Source organism: Rosa chinensis, chromosome 5 (assembly GCF_002994745.2).
Source record: "Rosa chinensis cultivar Old Blush chromosome 5, RchiOBHm-V2, whole genome shotgun sequence".
Taxonomy (NCBI): domain Eukaryota; kingdom Viridiplantae; phylum Streptophyta; class Magnoliopsida; order Rosales; family Rosaceae; genus Rosa; species Rosa chinensis.
In genome coordinates, this window is record NC_037092.1 from 38,944,165 (window position 1) to 38,958,929 (window position 14,765).

Below are 14,765 nucleotides of genomic sequence, written 5' to 3' on the forward strand. Positions count from 1 at the left end.
AACAACAAAGAGAATCGTAATTTTTTTTTTTCAATGATTAAAACAAAATTACAAAGAACACCCTCTGAAACTACCAAAACCTGAAGAAGTGAAGAGTAAAAAAGAAAGCCTGCTGAGTAGAGAGAGGAAGTTTATGTGATGAACACCTCAAGCAACTCATCATATACATATTGAATACAAAAGCATGGCTTCCTGTCTAATTAAAAAAAAAAAAAAAGAATCCGGGGCAAAACTACAAACTCAAAACTAATGTGGAAATAGAAAGAACATATAAATGTTACATGTCTGAATGTCAATGGCATTCATGTACCAAAAATACTACAGATTTAATAGGTTCTGTGGGCATTGAAGATCCTCCTCTGCTTTCCTCACCAATCTTCTATTGGGAACATGTCTTCCATAGATCTAATAGCCGATGTGAAATCAAGCAAGTGTTAAAAAAGTCGATAGTTTAATAAGTTCTCACTAATGTTAACAGTATACTTCTCGATCTAATGTGTACAAGATGTTGTTTCAGATTTTCTTTTAAACCATGTGCAACTGTATACACGTACATTGGTCCTTGACATGAGCATTTCCTTAATTTTTCACAAATCTATCGTCCACGATTAGTTGATTACAAAATTACAGAAAAAAAAAAAATGTATTCCCCCAAATGATAACCAAGAAAGTGTTCAAGGAAAACCTAATTTGTGTTTAGCCCAAACTCTAGGTTACTTGACCTAGTGGTAATAGGATTTAATTAGAAGGATCTAGAATCTTAATCAGTGTAGAATTACTTTCCTTGTATGATTGAGATTCAATGCATTGTAATCCTCTATATAAAGAGGCCCCTATTATCAATGAGAATATACAGAAAATTCCTCTCAAATTCAGTTTCTCTACAATACGTTATCAGCACGAAGCCCTAACCCTGAAATCCTAAATTCGTAGCCTTCAAATCCCAGAAACCACCGCCGCCCACCTTGAAGATCTCAACTCCAGGAGTCCAGAACCGGCGGCCTCGCCCCCAGAACCGGCCGGAAAATATCCGAACCGGCCACCGGAAGTATCCAAAGTCCCTCTGCCCGGTTCGATGCTTTCCTCCCAGCCAACTGCTACCAAACTTCACCAGCAGCTGTAGTCGGACCCCAGATCACCGGAGACAAAAATTCATCACCGGAACAGGCCTAAATTCGACTGAACCGGCCACCTGAGTTCACCAGATCTGAACCGGCAGAAAGAAAGAAAGAGAAAAAAAAAAGGGAAGAAACTTGAGCTCACCTGTGCAGCCCAAGCCCGCCAGCAGGCCCAGCGAAGCCCACGTGAAAGCCAAGCCGCTAGCCGCCAAGCCGCCAAGGTATTTGCCACGTCAGCGTCCAGCAAGCGCCCAGTCAGCCCTGCCGCGTCAGCAACTGATCTGCCACGTCAGCTCCAATTGCCACATCAGCACCCCGGTCAACGGCCGGTCAACACTTTTCCGGCGACTTTTCCGGCCAACTTCCGGTCACTTTCCGGCGACTTTTCCGGTCAGCTACAGTACTTCCGGCGACCACTTTTCCGACCATCTTTTAAGGTAAACTTTTCTGAAAGTTCCCGATTTTGAAGTTTTATTTCAATTTCTTCTTCTTTTCTCGGGGACTTCCAACATCCCTTCTTCTACCCCCCTTTTCTTCTTTATAGGGGAGACCAAAAGCCGAACTGTGGGGGTTCGTGCTTACTCCAAGCTTGGAGCTTGTAGAGTCCTCCAAACTTAAAGTTTGTTGAGAAGAAAACGATCGACCAAATACATCGTTGTTTCGATCTAATCCAAAACCCCTCTTGGAATCGGATTTTCTTGGAAGCGACTACGCTCAGAAAATCCCTAATTTCTTGGAAGCGACTACGCTCAAGAATTTTAATAGTTTTTCGTGGTAGCCTTTTCGCTCCGAAACTAACCCTAATCTTGTGTTGTTTTTCAGGATGTGTAACCTGAACAAGTTGAACTTCGTTCCACTAGAAACAACTGGCGCAGGATACCATAGGTGGGTCCGAGATGTGCGCCAACATCTTAAGGCTGATGGACTTCTGGGAGCCATCCAAGAGCCTGGTCAGAACGTGCTCTCCATTGAGCAAGCTACTGCTTTTGAAGCTAAACAAGCTAAAGCCATAATTCTCATGACAAGGCACATGAATGACGCGCTCCAAAATGAATACCTCAATGAGGAAGACCCAAGAAAGCTATGGGTAGAACTTGAGCAGCGATTTGGCAACGTTCGTGACTCCCTGCTTCCTGATTTAGAAGTGCGATGGCATAGCCTCCGCTTTTGTGATTTCAAGTCTGTGCTTGATTATAACTCGGAAGCTCTTCGTATCAAGTCTCTGATGGAGTTTTGTGGCCAAGCCATAACTGATACGATGTTGATCGAGAAGACTCTCTCTACCTTCCCCGTCTCTGCACTGATGATTTCAAAGAATTATCGGATTGATGTAAATGCAGGACGCATCACAAGGTTTCATGAGCTCATTGGCGCCGTGAACGTAGCTGAAAAGCACGACAATATTCTTGTGAAGAACTATAATGCTAGACCCGTGGGAACTAAGCCTATTCCGGAGTCTAACTATAGTCACGCCCCCAATAGAGGCCGCAAGGAGAGAAACCCTAAGAGTAGGGACAATTCTGGACATTCTGGTCCATATGTTCACCCTAAAGAGGAAGGAAATCGCCGAGAGAGGCGTGCACGGAACCGTGGAGGTCAACGTGTGAAGAGAGAGAGAGGCGGAGCCTCCGACCATGGTGGTAACGCCACCAAGAGGATAGGTCGTCCAAATCGCATCCCAATGGCGCCTCGATCAAGGGAGCCTGACCATAATGATGTTTATTTTCGATGTGGATCAACTGAACATTGGGCCAAAACATGTACCGCACCCCAGAATGTTGCAAACGCATACAAGACGTATCGTGAAGCAAGGGAAGCGAATTACATGGCACAAGAAGATCAAGATGGCGATCTAGATCTAAGGGTGGAAGACTACAAGGATCAAGACCCAGAAACTGGCGATTTTGATTAAGTCTTTTTATTTTCCAAGAGATGTAGGCGATTGCCATATTACTTTTTATTGGATTAGATTTTCTTTGATCATAGAAACAATGATGTACTCCGTTGGCTTATGAATAAAATTTCGAGTTCTTTTCATTATGACTCCATTTTGATTCTGAGCATATGACTTTGTGACTACGATGGCTGGGCCATCAGTATTAATTCAAGGACATGGAATAGCCCAAGTTCCACTTGCCAAATGGCACCTTGATTACAGTTGTCACAGAAACTCTTTACGCTCTTAGGGCAAATCGTACCCTATGAATAGCCAACGAATTCCATGCGAAAATGCATGTAGAGAACGGAAATGAGTTCCTTTGCATTACCTCTAATGATTGTGAACAAAGGCGCATCTTAGAAAAGTTTTTGTGTCGCTCTAGTGGACTTTATGTCACTATTCGAGCTATTAAATCCAATAAAGTTATGAGAGAAGATCTCTTGGATTTAGACACATATTGGCTTTGTCACGACAGGATAGATCATTCTAGTCATGATATGATGATCCGTCTACAAAAGACTTCACATGGACATCATTTCTTTCGAGCAAAATGAAGCATGAATCAAAAGTTGATTCTTAGACTAAGTGTGACCGACACTGCTGCCTAGGGCACCGCCTCCGTCCACCACCAGCCTAGGGCTGGCGTAGTCCCTATCCATGACTCCATGGATGGCGTCCATCATGGTGATGGCGCCCTAGGTGATGCTGCAATCACCAACTTGCTTCAAAATAGCGTTTCAGACGCTTAGGCCTAACCAAAATTCTCATTGGTTGCTTCTAAAGCCTATCACTCGTTTTACTAAAGCCTGTTCCTTAGGGAAATTAGGACTGAGACCGTCCTATGCAAAGGATATGACATTACTCATTCTGTTCTTACAAAGAATCCGTAGGGATTTTGTGGATTGATTCAACCAACTTGCGGACATTTAAATATCTCATGATGTTGGTTGACACGCAAACACGCTGGTCACGTGTTGTGCCATTGTCCACTTGAAATGCTGCTTATGCTACACTCCTAGCACATATCATATGACAACGGGCTCACTCCCCAGATCATCCTATTCAGTCAATTGGATTTGACTATGCTAGAGAGTTTACATCGAAAGACTTTCGATGGATATTGCAATGGGCTTGATGTTGGACATCATATTCCCATGTACACACCCAATTGGTCTCACGGAAACGACTACGATGGTAGCCCGAACATTGGTAATGCGCACCAATCTTCTTACATCCGCTTGGGGTGATGCAATATCGCATGCAGCTATGCTAATTCATCTACGACCTAATGCCACTCAATGTACCTCTGCGTTACAGCTAGTGACTGGGTACACGTCTTTTGTACTTACGCACATTTGAGTGAGCCATTTTTGTGCCAATTGCGCCGCCACAGCGCTCTATGGTAGGTCCTTACAGACGAATGGGCAACTACGTTGGATTTGGGACTCCAACAATCATCCGCCTCTTAATGCCCTTGCAAGGCGATCTCCTTACCGCTAGATTTGCGGGTTGTCACTTTGATGAGACAGTCTTTCCGTCGTTAGGGGGAGATAAGAACACGGATGTTCAGCAGGAACGACAGGGATTGTCGTGGCCTGTCCCCACTATGTCTCATCTCGATCCCTGTCAAAGTGACGAGATCACACAAATATGCTGCAAACATGCCTGCAAGGAAGGACGTCCCTACGAGAGGACGTAGCGCCACCCTACATGGAGGTAGGCATGGCGCCAATGCCAAAGAAAGTGGCACTCTGGAGTTACAGGCCATGGCCCCAGCTAGGATGCGTGGGAGGCCCGTGGGTTCGAATGATACTTTGGCACATTCCAATCCTTTGATCATCAAGACTCAAAATCCGTCTCATGAGTATCTTCCGGGTTATGGTTATCGTTGGGGGACGCCTCAACGTTAGAACCTATTCCTCAGAATATAGAGCTCTATGAAACTTACACTAGTGTACATGAGACGTGGGATAGAACTCCATCAGAATTGATGATGTAGTTGCGTATTTTGTTGCGCATGAGTTTTTGAGTTAGATGATATCGAACCACGCTCCGTTGATGAATGAATACCAACGTAGAGAGTTTTTGGCCTAAATGGAAAGATGCGATCCAGGTTAAGATGGATTCTCTAACAAAGAGGAAGGTTTTCGAGCTAGAGATGCTAACACCTCCTGACATAAAACCTATTGACTAATGGGTCTTCGTTAGAAAGTGTGATGAGAAAAAGAGATGGTAATCTCGCCTTATGGCGCAAGGCTTCTCACAAAACGCCCTGGAATCGACTACGATGAGACATATTCTCTCGTAATGGATGTCATTGCACTCCACTACCCTGTCAGTTTGGTAGTTTCCGAATAACTAAACATGCAGCTTACAAATGTGGTCACTACGTATCTCTATAGGGATCTAGATACGGAATATACATGAAGGTTCATGGCGAACTTCATTTACCCAAGTCAAGTGGCTCTAGACCATGGAGCGCGTTTACAAAGAGGTTGAAACGCTCACTAAAGTGACTGCTTGATTGGAAAGGGATATGCCCACGTGTTTCTATGACAAGTTTCAGATTCTATTGCGGTTCATGTTGGACATGATCTTCATTAGAAGCCCTTAAAGAGTTAAGGGAAACCGCTGAACACTTGAAATCCGTAGTTTAAGATGAAGGATTTTGGGAGAACACGATTATGGCTCGGTTTGGAACTTGAGCATCGTGTCGATAGATGCTTAGGCATTTTGACAAGGTCAAGCCTTCGAGCACCCCCATGATCGTCCGTAGTCTTGATCCTGAAAAGGATCATCTTCGTCGAAAGGATGATGACGAAGATGTGCTAGAGGCAGAAGTGCCTTACTTAGTACAATAGGTGCATTATTGTACTTATCCTAATGCACAAGACCGGACATCTCATATGTTGTGAATTTGTTAGCTAGATATAGCTCTGCGCCAACGCAACGCCATTGGATTGGTGTAAAAGATATCTTTCGATACTTGAGATGTATGAGTGATATGGGCTTGTTCTATCCCTACAAAGAGATGATGGATTCGGACCCATCACACACCAGAAACGCCGCCAACGCTGTCCTGCGTTCTCTATCCCCATTCCAAAACGACATGTGTTTTGGAAGGTTTTGCTGATGTTGAGTATCTCTCTGACCCACACAATGGTCATTCCCAAACTGGTTAAGTGTTCACCATGGGAAAAGACCGTGATATCTTGGAGGTCTACAGAACAGACCGTAGTCGCTATATCTTCAAACAATGCAGAGATCATTGCTCTTCACGAAGTGGTTCGTGAATGTATATGGATTGGATCCATAATTACGCATGTTCGAACAATTGTGGTTTAAAGTCTACCACAGATGAGCCTACGAGCATTTAGGATAATGCTACTTGTTTTGAACAAATGAGGTAAGGCTACATCAAAAGCGACAACACCAAGCATAATCAGCAACAACAGACACTCCTCGAGATCAAAGTGAACTAGGTTCGATCTGAGGACAGTGAGGTAGACTTGTTTACTAAGTCATTGCTCAAATCCACGTTCGAGAAACATGTGGCAAGAATTGGCTTGCAGCAATTATCTGAACTCCCATGATCGTAGTCATCAGGGCGAGGCACAGACATCAGGGGGAGATGTCTACATGTTCGCCTCGAATCGTGAAGGGTGTGTTGTGCTCTTTTTCCCCTTCGACCGAGGTTATTTTTGTCCCACTGGGTTTTTGTTACTCGGCAAGGTTTTTAACGAGGCAACGAGAGAAGCATCGCGTTTGGGCAACACAAGGGGGAGTGTTCAAGGAAAACCTAATTTGTGTTTAGCCCAAACTCTAGGTTACTTGACCTAGTGGTAATAGGATTTAATTAGAAGGATCTAGAATCCTAATCAATGTAGAATTACTTTCCTTGTATGATTGAGATTCTATGCATTGTAATCCTCTATATAAAGAGGCCCCTATTATCAATGAGAATATACAGAAAATTCCTCTCAAATTCAGTTTCTCTACAATAGAAAGAAATTTTTTTATTTTTTATTTTTCTCACTACATCAAAGACAGACGAGATGATTGATCATCATGAATGACAACAAACAAATAAGAATGTAAGAACGAAGAAAAAAGGCTACTTATTGATATGCTTGTGCTTGGTGTACTGATCAATGTAGGGGTCGTCAACGGGCCGGGCCGGCCCATTCATAGCGGGCTTGGGCCGGGCTTTGCTATATTTTTAAATAATTGCGGGCCGGGCTTTATTAAAAATCAAAGGATCCAAGCCCGTCCATATAAAGCGGGCCTTGCGGGCTTTTTCGGGCCAGGCCAGGCTTGGCTTTGCGGGCTTTTTTGGGCCGGGCCTTGCGGGCTTTATTTATAAATAAATATTTAAAGACACAAGTTTTTTTTTTTAATCAAGCTTTGGAAATTCAATGGATAATGATCAAATACAACCATATAAAGCGGGCCTTGCGGGCTTTTTTGGGCCGGGCCTTGCGGGCTTTATTTATAAGTAAATATTTAAAGACACAAGTTTTTTTTTTTTTTAATCAAGCTTTGGAAATTCAATGGATAATGATCAAATACAACCAAAGATAACAGATCTATATAACTATATTGTACCAAAAAAAATCTATATTTATATATAGATACTAATTTATTGATAAATAAAATTTTAAAAACACTAATTTTTTATAAATCTATATTGGGCTAAATGCTGATTACTACCCTGTAGTTTAGGTCCAAAATTAATTCAGTCCCTGAACTTCTAATTTCATCAAAAACACCCATGCACTTTCAATTTTGACATAGTAGGTCTAATTTGTTAGTTTTCCAATAATTGAAGTTATTTAACTTGTTAACGTGGCTCATATATGACCTATGTTTTATGATGTGATGTCGTGGTGGCCTGCATAGTCAATTTAGGAGTGAGTCTTACTATAAAATAAATAGTTTTTTAACAAATAATCCAACTATAACTTGAACTCATAACATAATATTAACGAATTTGACCTATTAGATCAAAATTGAAAGTGCAGGGGTGTTTTTGATGAAATTAGAAGTCTAGGGACTGAATTGATTTTGAACATAAACCACATGGTAGTAACTAGTATTTAGCCCATCTATATTTATACATCATACACTCCAAAGAGCTACATATAGCAATTCAAAGAAAATGAGAAACCGACCGTTGGATGAGTTTATTACAATAAATTATGAGTGTGGTAAAAAATTTAGCCAATTTCACCATATTTTCGAATCCGATCAGATTGGTTAACCGTAGTCACTTATATGTTTTATTGGTTGACCGATGGTGTGGCAACCGCGAAACGTGCTTATTTTTTCACATCACGTTTGTATATATTACATCGATGGATGTGCGTGGACATAAGATAAAAAAAATTAATTTTAATTACAAACACATTGGACTATACCAATTTTATTCCTAAAGTTATATGACTTATACATTGCATTTAAATTGTTTAGGTTCATTCTAAAGCAACCATGAAGTAGAAAATGAATTCGGAGAAACCAACCGCTTGATGGAGAGATTGTAATGTTTTATGGTGGTTGTAGAAAATCCAGCCAATTTGGTTCTCGTTTTGAATTCGATCAACTAGGTCAAACGTAGTTACTCTTATAAACCTATATTTATATATCATACACTCCAAAGAGCAACCCCTATCAATTCAAAGAAAATGGAAAAACCGACTGTTGGATGAGTTTATTACAATAAATTATGAGTGCGGTAAAAAATTTAGCCAATTTCACCATATTTTCGAATCCGATTGTATTGGTCAACTGTAGTCACTTATATGTTTTATTGGTTGACCGATGCCGTGACAACCGCGAAACGTGCTTATTTTTTCACATCACGTTTGTATATATTCCATCAATAGATGTGTGTGGACATAAGATAAAAAAATTAATTTTAATTACAAACACATTGGTCTATACTAATTTTATTCCTAAAGTTGTATGACTTATACATTGCATTTAAATTGTTTAGGTTCATTCTAAAGCAACCATGAAGTAGAAAATGAATTCGGAGAAACCAACCGCTCGATGGAGAGATTGTAATGTTTTATGGTGGTTGTAGAAAATCCAGTCAATTTGGTTCTCGTTTCGAATTCGATCAACTAGATCAAACGTAGTTACTCTTATAAACCTATATTTATATATCATACACTCCAAAGAGCAACCCCTATCAATTCAAAGAAAATGGAAAAACCGACCGTTTGATGAGTTTATTACAATAAATTATGAGTGTGGTAAAAAATTTAGCCAATTTCACCATATTTTCGAATCCGATCGGATTGGTCAACCGTAGTCACTTATATGTTTCATTGGTTAACCGATGCCGTGACAACCGCGAAACGTACTTATTTTTTCACATCACATTTTTATATATTCCATCAATGGATGTGCGTGGACATAAGATAAAAAAAATTAATTTTAATTACAAACACATTGGTCTATACCAATTTTATTCCTAAAGTTGTATGACTTATACATTGCATTTAAATTGTTTAGGTTCATTCTAAAGCAACCATGAAGTAGAAAATGAATTCGGAGAAACCAACCACTCGATGGAGAGATTGTAATGTTTTATGGTGGTTGTAGAAAATCAAGCCAATTTGGTTCTCGTTTCAAATTCGATCAATTAGGTCAAACGTAGTTACTCTTATAAACCTATATTTATATATCATACACTCCAAAGAGCAACCCCTATCAATTCAAAGAAAATGGAAAAACCGACCGTTGGATGAATTTATTACAATAAATTATGAGTGTGGTCAAAAATTTAGCCAATTTCACCATATTTTCGAATCCAATCGGATTGGTCAACCGATATGTAGAATATATATATGCACATTAGCACATATTTTATATAGAAGTATAAGAACTTCCACACACACACACACACACACACATTGATATATATATATATATATATATATATATATATAAACACACACACACATATCTATATATATATATATATATATTTATTATGCGGTAATGCATATATATCTTTTCTGTATATATACATTTGGAAGCTTTACATATTGCAAAAAAGAATAGCAAGCTCAAGGAGAAGAAAATAGTAACAGAAGACCCAACTAGCCATTTTTTCTCACTGATTCTACAACCTTCCATATATATGTTTATAAACACACACCGACACACACACACACACACACACACACACACACACACACACACATATATATATAACACACACACATATATATAAACACACACACAAATATATATCTATATGTGTCTATATTTATATATATATATTTATAAACACACACACATATCTACATATATATATAAACACACACACACACACACATATATATATATAAAATATTTTACGGGCTTTTACCGGCCGGGCCTAGCGGGCCTTTGGCGGGTCAGGCCTACGGGCCGGGTTTTTGGGGACTTTTTGCGGACCGGCCCACTACCCACCGAGGCGGGCTTTTGCGGGTTTTTTAACGGGCCGGGCCGGGCCGGGCTTTTAGCCCTCAGGGCCGGCGGGCCTCCATCGGCCCACTTGATCCGCGGGCTTTTTGATGAGGCCTAGATCAATGTGGGAAACTGATTTGCACTGAAAGATTGGGAAAGCAAAATGAATCACAAATGAAGCTCTTTATACGTACCAAAACATCTTTAAAAAAAGAAAATGGAGTCTATATAAAACCTGTGAACAATTTTACAAACGGACTGAAAAAAAAAAATTTAAAAAGGAGAAAGGGAATCACGTATGACAATGAAAATAAAAAAGGCAACGATAATTTCATTCAAGACAATGCGACCATACCTAGTAATAAGAAACATGTCGGAATATGAAGTCAGTTGGACTTGGTTCCTGCTCTGGAAATAGTCGGAAGTGGAGGTTGAAAATAACAAATGGGGGCAGTCATTCACGTACAAGCGTTCCAATGAAGGACACTCAATATCAGCAGTAGCATTTCCACAGTACAACCTTGGTAGATCTCTCAAAACCAAGTTCTTCAATCTCGGAAGAACAGTTTTCTTGTTGTTGTTCACCGCTTCCAACAAATGGTATTACATATGCTTCTTACTGAAAGTACACTACACAATTTCATCACTCTCAATTTTAATCGTTTTGTCTCAATCCCTTCACATCCAAACACATACTCCATTTTACGCATCCCATCACAAACTAGAACTTCCAGATTCAGTACTCTCTGTAACAGTTTCAAAGGCAACAGTACCTTCAAGTTATGACAATTACGGATCCTCAGTTTCTTCAGATTGAATAGAGATCCGGGTGGTAATTCATCAACAGATAGCTCCTTCAAGCCATACAGGTATTCCAGATGCAACTCTTCCAAGTTCTTGAACACAGGTTCTTTTGGAACCCATGTTATTGAGTTCATCAACTCTTTCAAGTTCTCATTGGGACCAATCACAGAGAGAACCTTCAGTCCATGTAATCTCCCACAGTCATATTCCACGAGAATGTTATTAAACCCATTAAACCCCTTGCGAAGTTCATATTGTAGCTTTTCTGTTTGCTTTGTCACTACATTGATAAACCAATCTGGTAAGGTACTGATGGTTGTGTCAAGAATCAAGGATCTTGAATAATTAGGAGCATTTCCAGAAACTTCCGGCTCTTTTCGTCTGCGGATACATATATCAAAGTGAGCCCAACTCGGTTCGAACTCAACACTTTCAGGGATGCATTTTGCATCAGATATGCAAACCTTCAAAATGTTTAAATATGATAACCCAGTCACCTCATCAAAGCCAACATTGGTTTCTTCTCCTTCTCCCTCAATTTGACTCCCCCAGTACAAAAATCTACATTGTATGTACAGTTCTTCTAATCTATGCAACTTTGATATCACTTTTGATGGAATTCTAACAAAATGTCCAACCGAAAATCTACTAGCACTGACATCTAGCATCCTTAGATTGGTCAATTGTCCTATATCTCTCGACAATTCCTCAAGGGGATAACATCTCATACTAAGAATCTCTAGCTTTTTAAGGTTTTTGAAAATAGAAACGTCCATTATGTTAGTGTAAAATGTAGCTAAGCAAAAGTTAGTTAGAAGGGTTGTTAGAAGAATTCATCATGTTGTCCAGATAAGTGACAAGTGTCACAATTCTGTGCATTGGATTAGGTTTCTGTTGCTATAAATAGCTCTAGTCCAGCTGTAACATCATATATTGTCCAAAACGATTTTTCCAAAAATTAGTTATAGATATTTTCTCTCTCTCTTTTTGTCTTCTTCATGCTTAGCTTTCATGGTATCAGTATAGCTCAGGTCGATCGGTGACCTTAAGCTCGTTCATCTTCATCAGCTTTGTTCCTTCCTTGTGATGCTTCTCCAGTGTTGATTCACACTTCGTTTCTGCAAATTTTTCAAGATAAGTGAAGTTGTTCATCAAATCTTTCAGATCTAACAGTACGAATAGTTAAGCTTTTGTTGTTAATACTATCATCAAAGACTTGGATTTACATATAGAGCAATATTTTCTGGAAAACTTGTTGATTCATACTCAGAAACTCTAGATTTTGAGAAAAATTTGAAGAAGTTGAAGAACTAGGTAAAATTCTAGCTACTGTTACTACAAGATTCAGGTTCTTGACGATTGCTCAACTTAGAATTCTGTGTTACTTCTCTTACAAGTATTAAGACTCATATTCTCTAGATCTCTAGATCTACTCATGGCTTCCACTACTGTTACTCAGACTACAGTCTACCTACCAAATATTCTTCTTGATGAGTCCAATTACCCTACCTGGTTGTTTAGACTTGAATCATTCCTAAGAGGTCAAAATCTATATGGATTTGTTGATGGCTCCACACCCTGTCCTGCTCAGTATATTACATCTGCTGATGGTTCTACTAGATCTGTCTCAAGTAAATATGTAGCTTGGAAAACACAGGATCAAAGCATTGTCAATATGATTGGTCAAACTTTAAGTCCTATTGCTATGTCATGTGCTGTTGGCAGTAAATCTGCTCAAGAGTTATGGATTAACCTGAGGAATAAGTTTGCAGCTCCTAATAGGCAGAATATCCTGCAATTAAAGTCCAATCTACAAAACCTAAGGAAGGGAAGTGATAACATTGAGGCATATCTTGACAAAATTAAGGCTGCAAGGGATGCATTAGAGACTGTTGGAGTGTTTCTTGATGATGAAGATATTGTTGTCACAGTTCTAAGAGGTCTTCCATCTGAGTATGCTGCTATTAAAACAATGATAAGAGCTCAATTTGTCAGTTGCTCTGTGCCAGAGTTAAAGACTTTGCTAAAAGCTGCTGAGATAGACATAGAGAATGAAGTTCAAGCAGGTCTAAATGTTCCATTGTCGGCAATGGTTGCTCAACATGCTCCTGCTTCTACATCAGCAGCTAGCACATCAAGTGCTCCTGTTCAGAATATGGCATCTACCTCAGCTGCTCCTGTTCAGCAGACCACATCTGTTTCCACAGTTCCTCCTGGCTTCACACCAATTTCATCACAGACTCAGTACATCCCAATTCCTGCTATGCCATATGGCTTTCCATCCTTCACTGCGTTTGATCCAAATATGCCTATGATTGGCTTTCTTGCTGGAAGGGGAGCTCTAAGATTTAATGGTGGCAGGAACAACTATGCTCACAATGGCAATAATGGTTTCAATAATCTTGGCAGAGGCAATGCAAGCTTCAACAACAACAATATAGGCTTCCACAATAACAATGTAGGCTTCAGAAATCCCATCACATGCCAGATATGTGGAAGAAATGGTCATGGAGCTAGAACCTGCAGGTCTCTACCCAACATCCTGAATCAACAACAAGGAACTTTCAATCAGAACTTGGGAGGCTGTCAAGTTTGTGGCAGGATCAATCATACTGCAGAAAGATGCTACTACATCATAGGCTTTCCAAACCAACAAAATCAAACTCAAAATCAGGCAAATCAGGCAGTGGCACCTCAAGCAAATGGCATAATGACTGGAAATGCAATGTGGGCTGCTGCAACCCAAGCTGCTCCTCAGTACTGGCTGGCAGACACAGGTGCCACCAATCACATGACCAATGAAGTTCAACTGCTCAACAATGTTGCTCCTTATCCTCATGCAGATGCAGTTCAAGTTGGTAATGGTAAAAAACTTAATATAACACATATTGGTAAAGCTATGCTGGGGTTCTTAAAATTGCAGAATGTGCTTTTAATACCTGAATTAGCAGCTCATTTGTTATCAATTTATCAACTGTGCAAGGATAATAACTGCTCTGTGTGGTTTGATGAATTTATGTGTGTGATACAGGACAAGGTGTTGGGCAAGATACTGTACAAAGGACTGAGTAAACAAGGTCTATATCCCATTCCATTTGATTTGCCATCTCTAAAGACTTCTACAAGTTCTACAGCTGTAACTGATGCTTCTTGTGCTTCAGCCTTCTTAGGAAAATGTATAAAGCAGTCTCTTTGGCATCAAAGGTTTGGGCATCCATCTAGTGAGATAGTTAGTAGTATGTTGAATAAATGTAATATTTCATTCAAGACTGAATTAGGATCATCCATCTGTGAAAGTTGTCTTCTAGGCAAATTCCACAAGTTACCATTTTCATATTCACAGACTAAGAGTGATGTTCCTTTTGAGATTGTCCACTCAGATGTATGGGGACCTTCACCCTGTGCTTCAATTGATGGTTTTAGATATTTTGTACTCTTTATTGATG